At 36.9% G+C, this 21,938-nt stretch overlaps 1 pseudogene; it reads left to right on the top strand.

Annotated features, from left to right (window-relative positions):
• The first annotated feature begins 1,865 nt into the window (after window positions 1-1,865).
• LOC121591190 lies at window positions 1,866-1,921 on the top strand (annotated as a pseudogene).
• The last annotated feature ends 20,017 nt before the right edge of the window (window positions 1,922-21,938 follow it).

Consider the following 21,938-nt stretch of genomic DNA (forward strand, 5'->3'; position numbering starts at 1 on the left):
CTGCGTCACCTGTTTGCCCTTATATTGTCGGAGAAAATGTCCCAGAATCCTCTCTTATTGTAGGACGCAAACGTGAACCACGTTTGTGAAGACTTTCACGGGCAAAATCAGGACCAATACTTCTTTGAAGTCTCCGAGTAGAAACGGCTGGTGCGAGCTGTCAAGCTCCTTAAAGCGCTGCGACCCATTGATCAGTACCTATGTGCGCCGCAGAAGACGCAGAAGATGTTTCAGAGTATCCGAGTTTGCGAGCCGCTGTTAACCAGACCTGCTAAAATCTGCCTTATCCACTGATGAAATATATTCACTGGGCAGTGGCGGATTTAACGGTACGCGGACTGAGCGGCCGCGGGGGACCCCGTCAATTTAGGGGCCCCGTGAATGGTAATTCCAGCATATGCAAAAGTGTGTACAGTAGCCTCATCGAAAATTTCTGTGCCCAATAGGGGCCTCATGGCCGAAGAGACTCATACTTGGTGTTTAAAAATGATCTAGAGCTATCGCTTGATATTTTTTTATTGTATCGTTTCCTAGACTTGAAAAAAAGATCAAGTAAAATTATTCGTTGTTAGGCAGTGTGTTAGATCGTCATCAGGAAGTTTGTGATCTAGGTTACACCGTACTCTAGTTTAAATTTCCATTTACACGTTGACAACACTGTTAACAAGGCATACAAGATGCTAGGTTTAATCTTTCGACAATTCCGTGAATGTAATGATGTCTTATGTCTTAAGTCGTTGTTTACAGGTCTTATGTGCTCGTGCGTGGAGTATTGCTCAATTCTTTGGTTTCCGAATTGCACTACGATGATTAACACAATAGAGGCAATAAAACGGAAGTTTACAAGACTTGCCTTAAAAGGCGACCAATTCGGAGGACTTAGAACCATACCAAATTATCGCTCGCGTTGCTTTCTGCTTGGCCTATAGACGCTCAAATACCGTTTTAAGGTAAAACAGTGTGTATTTGTTGCTAAAATATTCGTCTAAAACGAATTAGACCTTGTTTATTCGAGAATAGCAACATCTACGTGTCATCGAGACCTCTTCGCTCTCATAACTTGCTTGTTGGTGAGAGCAGACATACCTTATATGGATACAATGAGCCGTTACTAGCTATGTCAAGGCAATTCAATACACGGTCCTATCACTTTGATTTAATTCAAAGTCCAACACATTTAAAGAGAATATTTTACTAATTTACAATTTTGGCGACACCAGATTAAGGCAGATGTTAGGGGAATAAGTTAGGGTTTAGGTGTTAAATAATTAATAATAATTAATTAATAAATTAAATCATTAATTAATAAATAAATTAATAACCTATCCGAGTAGTCAAGGGATCAACCACCCCCCCCCCCCCCCGGCAGCAAAGCCAAGTGTAAACAAAGCCAAGTGTAATACCCCCCCTCCCCCTCGCTCTACACCAACAGGGGGCCTCAACTTCTTTTACCGCTTAGGGCCCCCGATACCCTAAATCCGCCACTGTCACTGGGAGCACTCTTATGCTATCGATGTGATGAACAAAATATTAGCAAACGTGAACCGAATGAACAACGAACGGTGTACGATGTAGTTACTGCAGCAATGGATAGCTACGCTTTGACAGAACAATCTATCCCTGATGAATCTGGTGGCACCGAGAAGCCGTTTCTGCTCAAAGCTATTCTTGCGTACACGCGACGGCAATCAAAAATTGCAATCGCAGGGGCTTCGAGTAGAATTACTGCTCTGCTGCTGACCGAGGACGTACGCTACACTCTAAATTCAAACTATCGCTCAGCCTGGACGCTAACAGTTCCTGTAACATCCGTGTATAGTCAGCACAGCTGAATTTATGCCACATGCTTCACTGATTGTTTGGTTGTGTCATTTGAAATTAGAGCAGGTTATCACTCCCCCTTGACAAGGATGGAACACATACCCTGAGATCAGTGGGCACCACCACGAATCGTATGGAACGAGACATCCATGCTCTTAAAGCTCGCGCCCTCGATCACGCCTTGCAGCTCTTACGGGAAATCGCCAAACGTTCGGTGATAAATAAGGTGGTGCTACTATGTGGCGACTTCCGACAGATACCAACGTCTAGGTTCTGCAGCAGTGCATCCGACAGAGGAAAAAATGCGTGTGCAGACAGTCCAGACTGTTCAAGATGCTGAACGGCGGAAAGAGTTTGCAGAATTGTTGCTCCTCATCGACGATGGATAAATTATTTATTCCAAGAGGTACACCATCCACAATTGAAATAATAAAACTTTAAATAATAGAAAATTAAGAAATCATAATTGTATATACTGCAATGTATGTTGAAAATACTATAAGCATACAAAACAAATCTTTTACAAAGAATCAAAAAACAAAAAGGTTGAATGAAGTGCAATTATTATATACCCCCAATAAACGTTGCGTAGCCCTGTAACCGTGCCATTTTAACTAGTACAAAACAAAATGATCAAAATAATACCCGCTTTGGCTCTTAAACTTGATCACAGTATGCTGTGGTTTACATTTACGCAGGCACCTTGAAGAGTAACATTAAAATTGTTGCAGCATAAAGAATGCATATATAACTGTTGTGATTTTCAAGGAATCCTTTCTGAAGTTTTGCTTCAGGTCGATAATATGGTTTTATTCATTCTTTCACACACACACACACACACACACACACACACACACACACACACACACACACACACACACACAACACACACTAGTTTGAGGTAGGAAAGTAGGTATAGGTGAAGCTGATCGTAAGGTAGTTTAGTTGATTAAGTTAGGATAAATTTGAAAAATTGATTAGATTTGCTGCATTGTACCGCTGGGTGTGGGAGGTAAGGCAAAATTTGTTTTCACATGCGATACATCACAGAAAGTTTTGATGCGACGTTCGTACAAGGAAGGAATTGGCCAGTATATCTAACATTTGGATTTTCCACTGCCCCAGGAGACATTCAAATTCAATGATGACAGATAGTAATTCCAATATCGTTCGTCGGGGCCTCTCTGAGTGAGGGTGGTGAGGTGACGAAGGAAACCATGATTCAATTTAGCCACTTCAATAAACTGTGTATCTTCTTCAAAGGAACAGTTTTGTCGGATGAATAGAAATAACATGTTTCATAAGACATTGAAGAAGAGTTCTCGCACACAGGATTCATGCACCCTTTGAAAATAGCACCTATTCATTATCCCTGGGTAAACCTATTTTAGTTGATGTACACGTACCCAAATGAAAGTTTAGTAGCCGTTAGTAGTTTTGTGCCCCGCACAGTTACTGTGCTTGGCGCTCTTTTTGTGCTCCACACACTTTGTTTGGTCTGCACAGCTATTGTGCTTCACACAGTTATTGTGTGCGCACAATTGCACTGCGCTCTGACACCAATCGAACAAGACAACACATTTGTTTGGAATTTGATCGGTTCAAGGTAAATCCAGTTTACGCCAAACTTGACGCCTCGTGTGAGGTCCGTATGATGTCTGGTTCGATTGATGCAAAAGCGCGGTGTTACTGTGCGGTCGCACAGAAGCTGTGTGCGCGCACAAAAACTGTGCGGGAACACAGCTACTGTGCGATCACACAATGAGTAGACTAGACTAGACTAGTAGACAGTAGACTGTGCGTGGTACCACAGCTCCACACAGTGAAAAGTGCTACTAAACCCATCACTAGCCATGAGTGTCGTATCTCATGCTACCATTTGCCAAATAGCAAAGAATTTGATTTGTCAAAACATCTGTCATTAATCTACCGATTGAAAGAGGCTCTATAAAAATAAAGAAAAACAAAATCTGTAACTTCACATCCCTGCACAAGTTTTGCTTTCGACCTATACCCTTCTAAATGGCTAATTTCTATGACATAAAATGCTGTTATACACCGCGTTTAGGTTGAACCTGATGGATAAGTGACTTGATATTTTGTATTCATTGAAATTCACTGTCCTTCATCTGATGCTCCGTACTATGAAAAGTTTCTGGCTAGTGTGCGCGAAATCTTTCGGAGGATATTTTATTTTTTACAGGGTGTTCGAGGATTATATAGACATGTTCAGCAAGTTGTAGTTTTGTTTAGTTATTGAATAGGCTCTTTCAGCGAGTATAGTATTGTTTGGAAGTACGTTGACAAGTTAATCGATTCTGTAGTGCTAATGGTTTCCTTTCACCGATGCTGGATTGCATTTCGATTTTGTTGACAAATCTCGAACGGGCCTTTCACTCCTATGCAGGACTGCACCTGGAAAAAGCTCCATGTCAGGAATCTTAGTTAAAATATAAGGAAAAAGTAACACTAACTGCTGTTCCTCTTACTTCATTTCACGAACGTAAATTAATATACATACACAGATAACTAGTAAAAAAAAATTGATTATTCGTATGGTAAACTTGAACTGCTTCAATAAATTGAAATGCTTTTCGCTCGTCACAAAAATACGCACTCGACTCAGTGTGAATAATAATGGTCAGCAGACGAGGAAATGCATTTAAATCAATATTTTAAAATGTCATACAGTCTCAATAGTTAAGATATCGAATTTGCTTTGTTTTGGTGTAAAAAAACCCAAAATATAGATAAGATTCGTATTGGCTGGTATTATTGAATCCGTTCGTAGCGGGAACGTACGTGAGCGCCTCACATGAAATTCTAGGGATGGCAACACATTTCTTGAGCCCGCTCCTACAACGCCGCGGTGAATAACTGTAGCAACCATCTAGTACGTTAGGAAAATAAGTGTCGGGACGTACGCCGCCGCTACGAACGGATTCAATAATATCAGCCATTAATTTGAATAAAGTGAAAAAAATGTACGGTCACTTTAACTCAGGATTTACATCGACCTAAAGAGAGAAATTGGAAGATTGCATGCCTCCAAAATCGCTTACGCACGAATTAATATATTACGTGCAATGCACTGATGGACACACATGCTTAAAATACGATGGCCAGTATGCAGCCAGTTGTACAGGTTATTGCAGCTCGAAGCACGTCACATTGGCACCTCATCGATAGTGCAAGAAACACCCATTTGCTCTATTTGATTACTCTTGCTCGAATGCACTTCGGTTACAGCGTACGCACAGCATACATACCGCTCAAGGTTTAACTAATTTGCCGTCAGGCATACAGTAAGGGTCGGACAAATGATGGCAAGCACTTTAGTTGAGCGAGTTTGTTTCTCTAGCGTAAACAAGCATATACAACCTAAACGGGCATTCTTTGACTAAAACGACTTGATTCGAGATTTGTACGTTGCTTATTGCCTACAATCCCGCACAATGTCAGGATTAGGTCAAACACAATAATCACACAATCATTTCGTTGAGCAATAGGGGATAGCATGATGTTTGTGGCTCTTTACATATGTAGACCTGTCACGTTGCTGCAGATGTGATGTTTATGTTCATGTTCGCTAAATACCTTTCATATATGTTGTTACGACTGATAACAATTTGTTGAGTAGGTGTGAGACTTTTGTAGAACTGGGTTATTTGGACTTTATTTTGCGACACAGTTTAAAAATCAGTCTGTCTTCTATCGCTTGACTTTTACTTCTCACTTTCTTGATGGCGCCTATTCTCGATCAGCTGGTTATTTTTATCACACTTAACCCTGTTTCGCGACCGCTGCCGAACTTAGCCCTAATTGGCCCTATTTTTGATAAGCTAGCTGTTTCGCCGTTGGGGATGTCTTTTTTTCGATCGTAAGCGAATCGTAAGCCAATGGATCACTTAACGATCGTAAGCCAATGGAACGCTCTCATCGCTCTCTTATTTTGTACTGTGTTCTTCGCAGAAAACTAATGCAAAATGCCACAAAATTTTGAATGAAATTTGTAATGAATTGAAATTATAAATTCTACGCTATATTCATGTAATGTAATGGATAACGATTTATTGTAATAAAAACATACATCAAAATCATATTTCTTCGCTAGAAAGTATGATTTCCTTGTTTAATTTTTGTGTTTTACTATCGCATTCAGTGCATGTGAAGTTTGTGATCAAATAATTGATGCACATGAACAACGAAAGGGCGTAGTACAGTCGTCAACCCACACGACCTAACAACATTCCTGTAATCGGTTCAAGCCTCGTTTGGACCCTGTAGTAAGGACTGACTGAGATATATAATACTACAATATGTGAAATACAAAATATGTAACTGAAATTATAGAGACACATTCAAGATAGTATTTTTTTTCACTTTTATAGACCTAGAAGCTTTGATACTAATTGATATATGAAATATACCATGCGCCTCCACGGGGCGCCTCCATAAACTGTTTTAACACTTCAAGCGCCGAGTGAAATGAAAACGTACAACGGTTTGGCTCAGTTTTGTATCTGACGCTCAGAGATTCTCTTCAGAACGAATGAGAGAGGAAACAAAGAACGAGAACGACATGCGTTACACCGTTTATCGCAATGAAACAAAAGAGTGATAACTGTCGCATGAGAAATTGTCGCTCTCATTGCGATCTTGTACGTGCCCACCCGAATAACTGTGACAACAGGCCGTGTAGTCAAAGTGTTAAAGTTGCTGAATATAATCAAAATCCTATGAAATAATTAAAATATAAAAGAGTAAGAACTTTTGACCAGATTTTGGACAAGAATGAACCATACACCATACATAACATAATTAATTGTAATTATATACATACATAATTGTTATTATATGCTGACGATCTAAAAATGTTCCTGCCTGTTAAATATTCTGACGACTGTGAAATGTTACAAGACTCGTTAAACTATTTTTCTGCATGGTGTTTTAATAATGAAATGTTACTTAATGTTAGCAAATGTAGTTGTATAACATTCTCAAAGAAAAAAAATCCTATTATTTATAACTACAAAATCAATGAAGACAGCGTTCCACGTTTTTCTCAGGTTCGGGACTTAGGAGTTATTTTAGACAGTAAGCTTAGTTTATCCAGCCATTATCAAACTATCGTCACTAAAGCTCTTAAACTGTTAGGATTTGTCTTACGTGTCCCGGCCGACTTTAAAGATCCTTTCAGTTTAAAAACATTATACTGTTCTTTAGTCCGTCCCATCCTGGAATTTGCCAGTGTAGTTTGGTGTCCCCATCAAATCACATACATAGATAAAATTGAAAAAAAAAATCAGAAAAAAATCACACGTGTTATATTTCACCGTCTTCCCTGGTCAAACCAAATTCCACGTCCTTCGTATAATATTCGATGTTTACTATTTGGCTTAGAGACTTTACAGCATAGGAGAACTACGGCTCAGATAACTTTTATGCATAAATTATTAATTGGAGATTTTGATGCATCTGACATTTTAAATTTTGTTTGCTTTTCTACTCCCTCTAGAGGTCTTAGAAGTAGAGAGCTACTAAGAAGCCCTTTTAGATCGACTGGTTTTTGGTGCCAATGATCCACTGCTCAAAATGATTGATGTGTATAATAAGTTAGGGTTATCAGCAGATTTCAATCAATCCGTCAGTCAGCTGCGTCAGCATATTCAAGTTAGTTCTAGGGCCATACTTTAAACTTGTACTCTGTAAGCATTAAGTTATTTAGGCATACTGCCCGATAACTTTGATTGAAATAAATAAATAAATAAATAAATAAATAACACATATGTCTTTTCACAACAAAATTAGTTGAGTTTGCCCAAAAGTTTATTCTTTTCGCTTTATCCGTACCGTCCTTCAGTAAAAATGACCATCAATTTGTATGCCTTGTACAAACAATCAAGGAATGCTGTAAAGGTCATCATGACCACGTACGTCGTTACGTCAAATTAGACAAGTTTTGTTGGTTCCAGTTTCAACTATTGTTTTGAATAAGATACGCAAAGTTTTTATATTATTTTTTGCACCTTTTCTGCAGACACCTGGGATACTTTATTGAGACATTAACATAAATTTGCCTCATAACAAGCAACCGGTATTTTCAGATACCGGTAACCTTTGTGCTAGCGTAAAGTATCGGAATATCGAAAACGATACTTGTGAAATAATTCAAGCGTATTTACAGCGCAAAATAATCCCCAAGATTTTCTCACTTATCATTTTTCTGTCAAAACATTTGGCCCGATTGAACATTAGCGAGAAGATTCATCGCATATTCTGGCAGAGGCATGGTATAGGTATGTAGGATCTTGTGTCTGTGAAACACATTGTAACTATAAAATTTATCGTTCCCTATGGGTTAGCAATTCACCTTAACGAATTTCGCAAGCATACACCACGACGGATGCTGGTACGTTTATTGTTTTTGCTTGTTCATGTATATATTTTTATGGTTCATGTCTTCAGATTTAACGATTTAAACATGTTTGATTTTGCTAATATCCCGACAGATGCTGTTCAATGTATCTTTAGTAGGTTTGTTTAGATACCATGAAGTGATCACTGTACAAAATATTCTTGAAGTACACGTTTGCTACACAAGAATGACTCACTCGATCATATAACCTTTGTGATTTCGTACATTCTTCTCAGGTGTGATATTTGTCCTCGTTAATGTTTTTATATGTGTTAGTCAATGAACGATGGAACATTGGACTTGTTTAGTCAGCACAACGTGCTAAATCGTGATTGATATTTCAAAATTCAGTCTGAAAAATAAAGTTGCAACTGTGACCATAACCCCCTTGACAAAGTTTTATATTTATAGTTTTGTCACAATGTCAGTAAACATGAACAATCAAAAATCTAAATAAGCCAAACCATAATTTTTATTATAATTAAGGTGATAGCAATAAAAAAAAAGTTTTCTCGTGAGCTATTGTTATGTTTTAACCACGCAACGCTTATTTCTAGTAATCCTATTCAAAGAGCTTGCTCTCCTATTATAGAACATCTCACCAGCACCCTAAATGTCGTGTTAATATGAATATAAGCTGTTTAAGCATACTGGAATGGGGGAAAAAATTCTCTGCGAACTTTATTCTTTGTTTTCACGAGTACGAGTTTTCACGAGTTTTCGGCCGACCCAAAAGAACCTGAAGCATACGTAGACACACATGCATAAATTGAACCGTTCAGCTTGGACAATAAGCATCGATACATTCCTTGTCACGCATTCTAATACAATTCAACACTCTTCTCCCGCACGACATTTCGGAGTATTTGGAATTAAATTGTGATAATATCAATTATGTATCAAAGAAGCGATGTACAGATAAGTAGATAGGGGTTTCCCCTGAGACAACGCACAAGCTCTGAGCAAATACTGTGGTAAGAATGCTGATGTGGCGAATATTTGGCCTAAAGGCAAGTGGATGGTTGTGTTTGCCTGATTTACTAAAAGAAAACGAAAGCATTCCAACCTACGCGTAGACTTTACTTTACTTACTTTTTTGTATGGTTTGTACTTTACTTGTTTTTTTTATTTCTACTTCCTAAATCAATTACTAAAATTTAGATTCTTAGCTTGATAACAATTTAGTATTTTGTCCTTTTAATTGTTGTTATAAAGTTGTGAAAACCCCAAGTAATTTCCGACTACAGATAATCTGTCAAGGGGTAGCATCATCAAATTTGAAATCAAGTAACGTAACGATCTACGCAGCCGACTTAAGTGCCACGCAGTCTTTTTACTAGTCAGCAAGTTAAGATATGTATAGCTTATTGACATTTTCCTTTTCTGAAATGAGACAAACACATACACAGCTATTAGTCTGTCTGCTTTTTCATGAGGAAACTACGAATATACAATACAAAACACCCGCATAGAACTGTGCAGTTTCAATAGCTTTACCAAATATGGGTTGGACCACCACAACAAGGAGAATAAGCTTTAAGTGCTCTTATCGATGCGGAATGGGTAAACATTGCTTCACCCTTAATATTTCTCGACAACCCTAAGCAGTTCCGTGTATCAACTGTACCATATTCTTGATACTCCGACGAGCTGGTTGTATGTGTTCCCTGCCAACAGCTCAGCTCTCACCTCTACCCGATGGATACTAATCTAAATGAAACTCAAAAAGCTAGCGCGAGGAGGGAAACGGTTGTTGGATGCTAGTCACGTGTGACATTTCTATTAGCTTATTCGATACAACAATACCGACTTAGGAAAGCAATTTCATTACACATGTAACACTTTCCATTCATTCGTCGGATCATGTGCTTGTGTGTAGTTGTTTGAGACGCATTACAATAAATGCTCGCGCTTAGCACCTGGAAGCTATTGACACATTTGTAGATGGTTGCGTAGGTGCGTAGGAACGTGGTAGACCAAATTCAGCCCAACCTTCCAAATGCTCAGTGATTTCCCAAAGTCCAAGGACCGCGTTTGTGATCACTTTCACACGGGACCGAGCAATATTGCTGCTGTCAGTAACATTACTTCAACTTCTGCAGCACTTGCCAGCAACCTATAAATCTGCTGAATCATTTTCAATTTACATTTATAACATGTTCAAATGTTACACTAAACTTATTTTAATTGTAATTTTCTATCTTCTATACTAAGAGCAGGATTGTTATTGTTGTTGTTGTTGTTGTATACAGCATTTGTACATTTGGTGTAAGGTGCCGGGCTGTTTACACATGAAAATCGGATAATGTGAGGATACAATTATTCCAAGTGAAAAAGCAAAGATAGAATATTTTAGATTTTTGGGGATAGCTAAGTCTTGGCCAGCTAGTTATTCATAAAATTACATCGTAACTAGCTGTTTGAAGTGATCTGCTGTAGCGGTAGCTGTTTTGAAGTGATCGTATAGTTTGTTTCTGTTCGATATGTTGTTAAACTTAACCGCATTAATTGTTTTGTTCATGAACTTAAATTCAAAACTTTACTCAATTTTGAGCAAAAATGCATCAGAACATTAACTTTTCCATCATGATTATGACCCAATGATGAGGGGTAAAGTGACATATCTTCGCACTTATAATAGGAATTAACCATTCAATCACGTTGTAGGAGGATATACAAGCTTTCACATCTTGCATAATACTTTCCCGGATAATCCTCTGTAAGAAAAACAACCAGTCGCTAACACAGTCCGCGATTAGAATCAAGAAATTGAGCAATCAAAACAATAAAAACCAAACTCATACCTTGTTCAACCTTGTTCTACCATTGTTTACCATATATCCTCTCTCTTTCTTCATCACTGTTGAAAACTTTGCCTTGGTACGGCCATAGCGTTTCCTCACAATGGATTTGTTTTTTTCGTTATTCATGCCGCACTGCCGGAAGCTCACAGTCCCACAAAACTTTGTCGCTGTTTTTCGCTTGTCACCCATTTCGCACGGTTGGGGTATAGTTTGTTGTTCTGGCTTCAAAAAGATTCATTGGATTACATTATTCCGCCATTCGTGAGCAACACCGTAGGATACACTGGGAAGAATTCAAAGGTACTGTTGCATATCTGATGTTGAATAATGTATTAAACAATTTTGGTTAAAAAAACGTGCTCGGTTGCTCTTAGGCGCTTCACGTGGAAGAGACGATTTAGGTAAGGCTTTATAATACAAAAAAATTGATTGTTAAATTTTTGTTCTGATTTTGTTATGTTTTAAATAATGTTTAAAATAGCTGCTAAAATATGATTCACTTTCGTTACTTGATATTACACGTGAAAAAGTCCGCGAACGGATCATCAACGCTATGCAATAGCGCAGCGGTATAAAGTCTCAAAGTTTCTTATGTTTGGTAATAACGATCGTCCGTCTTGTTTTTTTTTTTTGTTAAATTGCTTTAAATTAAAGGTTCAGCGATCAAATATAAAATATGTTTAAAAATCAGCTCTCGTTAAATCTATTCTTCCGTAGTTTTGAATACCTGGTGATAAAGTAGTAGTACTTCTTCTTCTTCTTTTTGGCACAACAACCGCTGTCAGTCAAGGCCTGCCTGTACCCACTAGTGAAGGCTTGGGGCTTGGCATTCAGTGACTTATTGTTACCACAGCAGGATAGTCAGTCCTACGTATGGGGGCACGGTCTATTCGGGACTTGAACCCATGACGGGCAGGTTGTTACGTCGTACTTACTGGGAATTATTATTTCAAACAAAACCGATTGTTAAAATTACAAACATCGTGTTAAAATATAAATTTTATTTCAGGGCTACTAAGTATCACGTATCAGTATCAGTATCACTACTGGGAGAACACCAACTAATAAATGCAAAACTATTGCTATAATAAGCGCTTTCCTAAACAATCAATTCAGATATTCAAACAACAAGACTGCACAGACAAGGACCGACAGAGGATTTGGAGCAGGTTATAAAGCATTTTTTTTAAATTTTACAGTTTATTCATGTGCTGACTGGTATGTATGAAGAAGAGACGAAATCACTAGTTCTTATATACATTGTTACTGCTATCTAACGTAAGTTTTCAACGGGGTGTTAAACAATAAAATGAATAAAATGATTATTCATGTAAAGTACTATTCATTAGTTTGCCATACTTTTCTAACAACTGGAGTAATAGAACCATTTGAGACAGTGGCCAACCACATATACATTCATCCCGGAAACACATCCCATGCCTGTAATCAACCATGTTGGTTGTTCTGTTGATTGTGAGTTTGGCTGTTGAAATATGCAAAACGAGCTCTACCAGCAAACACACTGTTCGGAGCTCATTCAAAACTGAGTGAGCTGAGACGAATGCCAAATGGTGGATGAAAGAAATAACTAATAGCTTTTTATATCATATCAAAACCGTTCATATAATCAATTAACCGTTTTGCTCTTATAACTAAACAACTACTGCTATACGAAGGAACCAACATTGTTGTGCTCCTTCTTCTCCACATTGACACATACAAAAATGTTGTAATAATAATGAGGACTAGGATTTGAAAACGTGGTACAGTCGTTAACTCGTACAACTTAACAACACGCCTGTCATGGATTCAAGCCCCGAAAAGACCATACCCCCATACGTAGGACTGACTATCCTACTATGTGTAATTAGTAAGTCACTGAAAGCCAAACCAAGTAGTTTCACAGGCAGGCCTCGACTGACAACGGTTGTTGTGCCAAAGAAGAAGAAGAAGAATTATGTAGTACTGAGCATTTCGACCGATCTTTAGATCATGTATTGTAAAAAAAATTCTATTGATGACGATTTTTCTTACTAAAATATTTACCTGAAGCTATTACTTTCGCTTTTTTTGAAAGCAGGTATTGTAGCATCATATTACTGCCAGAAAGTTTCTTGACAGCAGTTTTTCGTTTCTCATCTCGAACAAGCATATAATTTCTTTAACGATTAGTCATCATGTAGGATTTCATACAATGACACATCCTTTTATCCGTGGCATTCGCTTATGTTTTTGCAGTTTTGATTTCGAAACACTATTTGTAAAATACCAGCAAGCTATCAACTATGTAAAACATTATGGTTACATAATTAATGCGAAATCAAAAGACACAAGACAGTAGATAAAATGAACGAACCTTTTCTTTATAAAATATCATTTCAATGAATCTTATAGCACAAGCCTATCTCAACCGACAGCTCCATAAAAGGAATTATGCATGGAGATTGGTACAAAGAAACGCAAATTGAAGCAAGAACCGTGTAAGTATAATTTTATTTTGTTACGATCACACTCAACATTAATGACACCCAACATCAATATTGATGGTTGCAGTTGAGCCATCGTTTCTGTACAGTGAACCTCGGCTTAACAAGTTAAATACTTTCCAGTGACTCATTCGTTATACAAAAAGCTTTTTCCATATATTTTGAAATGTTTTATTAAGATACGATTGTACGACACTTCTCGAACTGTTTCATCTGGGGAATTAATTGTAAACTTTTACCTATATAAACTATGAGAAAATTAAATAAATGATAGCTTAGCTTTAGGCTCTAAACCAACTTGTTTTTACTAGTTTTTTATAATTTTTTTCCAAAATATAAGTTTGTCAAAATATTTAGATATCCATGTATATATTTTTATTAAGATATCTAAATAAAAATAATATCATTTAAAAAAATCATGTCATTTCCAGCATAAAATACCAGTATTTAAACAAGCCTTGACAATCAACATCATCATTTTTGAATTCGCAAATTATTCGTGTCATGGAAACGCAAAAAGTTTCACAAACCTTTTTTGACCATTGAAGGGGAGTGATTCGCCATAAAACAATCGTTATGTGGAAAGGTTGCTCACTGCAATGGATGTTGGCTATATTATCTAGCGTTTTCAAAACTCTTCTTCTTTTTGACGCAACGTCCTACGCAGACATGCCGGCATGGCCTATACAAGGCCTTCGAGACTTAATTCATTGCCACGCATCCGGATAAGTCAATCCTTGCAACGAGGGAACGGTCCATTTCAGGCTTGAACCCATGACGAGCATGTTATTGAGTCGTTCGAGTTGACGCCTAACCACGGTACTGCCTCCAAGGGAGCGTTTTCAAACCCGTTTACCGATCAAGCAACAAGGTCTCAGTGTCGTAAACCAGCTGTGTCAAACTCATTTCATCGGAGGGACGCAAGTACAAATTTTCAGTGATTCGCGGGTCGTAAAGTTGAGGATAAAAAATATTCCCTAATATTCATATAAAATACTGTTTAAGATCATTATTATTAAACAAATTGACTTTTTGTACTCCTCGCTTCAAATCTGGAATCGTTAGTCATAAACAAATTTGCGATGTTATTTTTCTAGGTGCTTTTTAATGTGAAAAAATGTTTAATGTACTTTAAAAGTCACATATAATTGTTTTTATTCTTAATATTAAAATAGGATATTTTTCATTAGTATCGTTCTCACTCGGCAGTTCTACTAGAAAATATCTGTCAAACACACTTTTTCACTGAGGTAGGGTAAGTCTAGCAGCGTGTAGCGAGTCTTATTCAAGCAAGCCGAGCTTTTCATCGCTGGATGAATAACGAAAATATTTGACCGCAATTTTTCGACAGATCAAGAGCTTGGTATATTCATTTCTTTTAGCAAGAACCCGTTTTTTATGAATAATTTTATTAAATTACGATGATTTTATCAGCCGCAGATTCGTGGTACGTGATCCCAAAAAGATCGGTAAATATTTTTTTTGACACTTGAAGGGAAATTATTTGCGAATTACAATATGGACTGTGTGAGCTAATTTATTAACAAGCCATGTATTACAGGACTACGACATTTCGTTTATTTTGATCCTTAATCTAAATCCTTTTATCAAAAACAAAAAAACAGAAGTGGCTCCAATCGATCATCAAAGATGTAACATACTAAGGTCAGAGTCGTGCAGATCTGATCGGAGCAATTCGGAGCCGACTAAAGCCTTTACTCGGCAGTCAGAGGCATTGAGATCGATAGGACCGACCGGAGCCATTTCTGACTGCAGACTAGCCGCTCCGTGCGACAACCGATGACTCCAACGGTTCCGAATGACTCTAGACCAGCGGTCGGCAAAGTCCGGCCCGCCACAACGTTCAATCTGGCCCGCGAATTTGTTTTCTAATTATGAAAGATGGGAAGAAGATATCCGCACATTTATTAATGATCATCTTTGAGGAGTATCTCATTTCATACCGTCAAACTCTTCCAACTTCGATTATCATAATATGGATAAAAGGAATCATCATTATGGTCGAATTCGAGGTTACATTTCTACTATATAATATTACCATTGCAGGCACATCCCTGGTGATAGCAAATAAATAAATAAGAAAAGAAAAGGAATTTTCGCATTCTTCATCTTTGGCTAACAATCAGTTGGAGTAAGAAAAAACTTTCCACGATTGAAAACAAACTATTGCTTTTTACGAGAACAACGATATAATCTATTTGTGACTGAGCTGATATCAATTATTCTGACTCAGAATTACTTATTCGTGGAGCATTATGATAATTAGCGAATGTACTTTTTCGGAGGTCATCAATAAGATATATTACTCTTCCTTTTTTGTTTTGACTGATCACGCTTTTGCGCACTCTATTACTGATACTTAACTGATGAATCTTTGCAATTTGATTCAAAATTTGTAAATATCAAGTTTCAACTTTATTTTGATGTTATAATTAAAGAAAAAACAACAATATCACCAATCGATATCATTTTTTTTCTTCTAAAATATTTTGATGGAATAACGTAAGTGTAAAACAAACTTCATTTTTCTGGCCCGCGGCTTATGATCATTTACTAAATTTGGCCCTTTGCATCAAACGTTTGCCGACCGCTGCTTACCGAGTGGAACTGTTGGTTGGATTTTGCCGGAATCGGAGCCGGAATAGCTAAGATCGGAAATGGTTTTGACCCGTGGAGCGATTCCGACAATCAATCACTAGTTGTTGCGAAGTTTTCAAATGTGTGTATCTAGTTATTTTCATGCCTTTTTGTTTCTAGACAGTTGACGCAAATCAGTTTTTTCGTATAGAATGTGTAATCGAGTCTGCACAAAATAATGCTAATATTCAGAATTTAATATAAACATAATACGACTGAGATTCAATTTAATGTATCTAAGGGTCTCGGTTGATTTGTACGAACGTGTAGAATAAGTTTGTTCGATGTTATGGGTACATAAATGTTAGTTTCGAAAAATATAACGACAAAATGATTGTTCTTCTCTGGAAAATTTAATACACCTCGACAAATAGTAATAACAGATTTTTGGTTTCAGTACTTCTCAAAATATTCCGCGGACCGCCAGTTTGACATACCTGTCGTAAACAAAAGCTAGCGGACGGACGACACAAGGGCTCCTTTTACGTACTGACACGCATTCTACCGTACTACATAGGCAATCGCTTTCATAGGGAGCTTATTGCGTAGTAAACCGCATTATCAAGCATAGACATAAAATCACAATGGTTACGGTCGAAACAACATTGCGTTAGTTAACTCGAGTGGATCGTTTTATTAAATTTTGACTAACGTATTCAACCGACGTGTGAAGCGCAGATAGTGGAACCATTTTGCGATGACACCAATAAATAGCCACATGAGGTCAAGCTTTTCAATTGTTATAATACTACAACACTTCGCATAGCGTCCTACGCCAACATGACGGCTAATAAGGGCTTTACTCCGGCTTTACAGTACCACGCAGCCGGATAGTCTGTCCTTGCTACGGGGGTACGTTTCATTCTATGATTTAAACCACGGCGGGCATGTTGTTTCGTCGTACGAACCGACGACTGCAACACGGGACAACTCATTCTACCTAGATGCATAAACTTACATTTCATTTAAGATCATTTTGCCCCATTGTGCGACCATTTTACCCCAAAACATACATTTATACAACTTTTGATGTTAAATCTTAATTAATTTATTTAATACCTTTTTATTGTCAAAACAACTTATTTTTTTCATGTATAAAATGTTGAATCACAGATAGCTACCAAAACACCAGCGTAAAGTGGTTCATCCAATGGCATACAGAACAAACAGTGTCGTTTTGCCCCGCCGTCCTATATTATGTGTTCTCTGCCGTCTCACTAGTGGTTACAGCATACTAAACACAGCGTCTTTGCAACATTTCAAATATTCCAACGTAGCAACATGCTGAGCCAAAGCATTGTTTCATTGTTAATAGGTTAACTGTTTATGTATTAGCGTTAAACTACATTCAAAAATTGTAACAGGGTTCTGAAACATGCTCTTTATATGCAGATAATGATAACTTTGCCTTAATGACGTTACTTTCACAATAGATAGTTTTATCTTAAGTTAGTGGACAAATATTTCCAGCTGGTTGAGAAAAACCGTATCAATACTGATAAGTAAAAACAAGAGACGTTCTCTATAGCAAATATGTGAAAGAGGAATCTACTTAAGTATTAAAAAATAACCCCATTTCAGGAAAATCTATTCTTGCGGCAACATAGCGACAGTCTGGTGTTTATTGTTTTACCAAAATGCCTATAAATAATGCTCACATTTTCTTTCATTCGACGAGAATTTATTGTATATGCTAGGAATTCAATATCAACCGTGCATTTCACAGGATTTCAGCATATGTCGGTTACGCGCAATAATGGAAGCAATCAAATGAGCGAGTCAATTGAGTAAATCAAACCAGAGTCTATCGCTGTCTGATACACGATATGCTTCTTCTTCGTCTCTCCATCAGTAAATTAATACCGGTAGGCCTCCAGGGAGCATAAAACTCGTAAAGTCTGAGTGAAACTCCAAACACAACGTAGACACAATCTAATGCTCATTACCTTAGGTGTGATAACTTCTATGCTTGTAAACCACACAGCTTGGTAATACAAGGAGCAACTTAGTGATGGTGTTTTATTCTGCTCTGCGTGGGGTATAATTTGATTCACAATGTAAATGTATTTTCCTAAATTTTAAATCTAAATTAGTTTGATTACACAAAACATCGTTACTATTTTTGGGTAATCAAAAATTATCCATTGCTCAAAAATCATAAGCTTACGATGAAGATTGTAACAAGCTATCTAGAAAAATTAATCCATCCGATAGCACCACTCTTAATTGAATCATTTTGCTCAAGCTCAAATTTAAATTCAGTTCAGTTAAAAATCGATACTATCGAGTCCTTTCGACAGTACAGTTTGCTCACCTGCCGACCAGATGTGTACCGGATGTCAAATTTGTTTTCGCACTTCCGGTACAGCGAATGCGAGACCAACGTGTGTCGAATTAAAATTAATGACTTTATTTCACGTTTTCAATGCTAATGCCGATGCGCGTAATGCCGGTTGTATGTGTGAAAATGCTTTTCCTGTGTCCCAAAACCAGTGGCAATGCACCTTTGGGGCACATTTGCACGGGAGCATCGTTGCACAGCCAGCACACCGGATCCGAACGGCACGAGGACCGCCTGAATACCTGCAAAAGGTGGAGGGAAATATTTACATTCCTTTTCATTATGTGCCAACAAGGGAGCATATTTATTCCTTGCTCAGTCCAGAATCGCAAATCAGCCGTTGGTTACTTACCAGCACTATGGTTGAACTGAATCTGGTGCCATTCGAACGCCGAACACGCACCCTCCAAAGGATAATCAAGTGATAAAAGTGGAATAAAATAATTGGATAAATCAATTATTGATAATTTCATGAAATCACATTTTATAAAATCTGCTGACCCATCTGGTGGGTGTGTGTGGGATAAAACTGTGTGGTGGAAATCCTTCCGGTTTCAGGATTATGGACCCGAGAATTGCTCCCTTGGGAATTCGCCGATTGTGGAACATTATGTTTTAACCACTAACATAAATTGTAGTGCGTTTCTTTTAGCGTGGCGTTCGCGTAAAGGCAAAAGAATAAAAGATCCCTTTCCACCTTCCAAGCATTGTAAATACCGATTACACTGCTGATAGACAATCAATGACGAAACGTGCGGATCGTGTATCATTTTTAATCCTGGTGTTCTATCACTGTACAAAAAATATAATATATTAATATGATTTGGATTATTGTCGATTCTTCTTCTTCTTCTTCTTCTTCTTCTTCTTCTTCTTCTTCTTCTTCTTCTTCTTCTTCTTCTTCTTCTTCTTCTTCTTCTTCTTCTTCTTCTTCTTCTTCTTCTTCTTCTTCTTCTTCTTCTTTCTTCTTCTTCTTCTTCTTCTTCTTCTTCTTCTTCTTCTTCTTCTTCTTCTTCTTCTTCTTCTTCTTCTGGGCTCTACAACCATTGTCGGTAAAGATGTGCTTGTACCACTATTGTAAAACCGAAGGCTGCTAGATTTTCCTTATCTCGGTGAAAATGTGTGTTTGTCAGATATTTCCTAACAGAATATGCTTTGTTAAAAGGCGCCTTTTCAAATTCTAATTTTAATAAAAGTTAATGAATTAAAAAAGGCTTGAAATGTACAACCCTTTTTTTACTGTACTCATTTAGTGGAGTGACTCGAATCTTACTTCACCAATCGTAGATATCGCGTCAAAATTGAAAGCATGACATCTAGGGAATTTGTAAGTAGTTCAGGCGGACCATAGGCTTGTATCCTTGGACCCTTGCTGTTCTCTATTTTTCAACGACATTTCTACTGTTGTAAGGGAATCTGAATGTTTATTTTATGCGGACGATCTCGTGAATTGCTGAGAATTGCGTGAGGTGTTTTGGTGACTGTCTTGTCCTGCTCTGACTGGTACCTACATAACGACCTACACATTTATGTTGATAAATGTTCGTCCATCTCGTTTCGCAGTTCTAATTGGCCAATTGCGTATAACTACTGTATTTTCAGTACACAACTGCAAATATGCAGTGCAGAAAAAGAATTAGGAGTTACACTTGACCGTAAACATGACTTTCATGTGCACCATAACGAAATTGTTGATAAAGCGAACAAAATGCTAGGATTTATACGCAGGCAGTCGAGAGAATTCTCCCCTGTCACACCCTGTCGTTACGTGGCAGCGGGACCTAGTTATCACATCCAGTGTTTAATTTTTAGATTCGAGTCTCTCGCTACTCGTCGCGAAACGGCGCAAATTATGTACATGAAAAAAATCATCCTAAGAGAGATAGATTCACGGGACTTTTTAGGTAGAGTTAATTTTCACGTACCTGGTCGTAGTTTAAGAAACTATAGCCTGTTTAGAGTTTGACCAAAATAGACGTGCATATAGTGATAATGAACGTGCATATAGTGACAGCGATGGCTATTAGATGAAATGCACAACAGATTCATATTTTAACTGAAATTCCTTATGTTACCCTGAATATCTTATAAACTAGAAGTAAGTAAGTAAGTAAGTAAGTAAGTAAGTAAGTAAGTAAGTAAGTAAGTAAGTAAGTAAGTAAGTAAGTAAGTAAGTAAGTAAGTAAGTAAGTAAGTAAGTAAGTAAGTAAGTAAGTAAGTAAGTAAGTAAGTAAGTAAGTAAGTAAGTAAGTAAGTAAGTAAGTAAGTAAGTAAGTAAGTAAGTAAGTAAGTAAGTAAGTAAGTAAGTAAGTAAGTAAGTAAGTAAGTAAGTAAGTAAGTAAGTAAGTAAGTAAGTAAGTAAGTAAGTAAGTAAGTAAGTAAGTAAGTAAGTAAGTAAGTAAGTAAGTAAGTAAGTAAGTAAGTAAGTAGTAAGTAAGTAGTAAGTAAGTAAGTAAGTAAGTAAGTAGTAAGTAAGTAAGTAAGTAAGTAAGTAAGTAAGTAAGTAAGTAAGTAAGTAAGTAAGTAAGTAAGTAAGTAAGTAAGTAAGTAAGTAAGTAAGTAAGTAAGTAAGTAAGTAAGTAAGTAAGTAAGTAAGTAAGTAAGTAAGTAAGTAAGTAAGTAAGTAAGTAAGTAAGTAAGTAAGTAAGTAAGTAAGTAAGTAAGTAAGTAAGTAAGTAAGTAAGTAAGTAAGTAAGTAAGTAAGTAAAGTAAGTAAGTAAGTAAGTAAGTAAGTAAGTAAGTAAGTAAGTAAGTAAGTAAGTAAGTAAGTAAGTAAGTAAGTAAGTAAGTAAGTAAGTAAGTAAGTAAGTAAGTAAGTAAGTAAGTAAGTAAGTAAGTAAGTAAGTAAGTAAGTAAGTAAGTAAGTAAGTAAGTAAGTAAGTAAGTAAGTAAGTAAGTAAGTAAGTAAGTAAGTAAGTAAGTAAGTAAGTAAGTAAGTAAGTAAGTAAGTAAGTAAGTAAGTAAGTAAGTAAGTAAGTAAGTAAGTAAGTAAGTAAGTAAGTAAGTAAGTAAGTAAGTAAGTAAGTAAGTAAGTAAGTAAGTAAGTAAGTAAGTAAGTAAGTAAGTAAGTAAGTAAGTAAGTAAGTAAGTAAGTAAGTAAGTAAGTAAGTAAGTAAGTAAGTAAGTAAGTAAGTAAGTAAGTAAGTAAGTAAGTAAGTAAGTAAGTAAGTAAGTAAGTAAGTAAGTAAGTAAGTAAGTAAGTAAGTAAGTAAGTAAGTAAGTAAGTAAGTAAGTAAGTAAGTAAGTAAGTAAGTAAGTAAGTAAGTAAGTAAGTAAGTAAGTAAGTAAGTAAGTAAGTAAGTAAGTAAGTAAGTAAGTAAGTAAGTAAGTAAGTAAGTAAGTAAGTAAGTAAGTAAGTAAGTAAGTAAGTAAGTAAGTAAGTAAGTAAGTAAGTAAGTAAGTAAGTAAGT

The sequence above is a fragment of the Anopheles merus genome, chromosome 2R (genome assembly GCF_017562075.2).
Source record: "Anopheles merus strain MAF chromosome 2R, AmerM5.1, whole genome shotgun sequence".
Taxonomy (NCBI): Eukaryota; Metazoa; Arthropoda; class Insecta; order Diptera; family Culicidae; genus Anopheles; species Anopheles merus.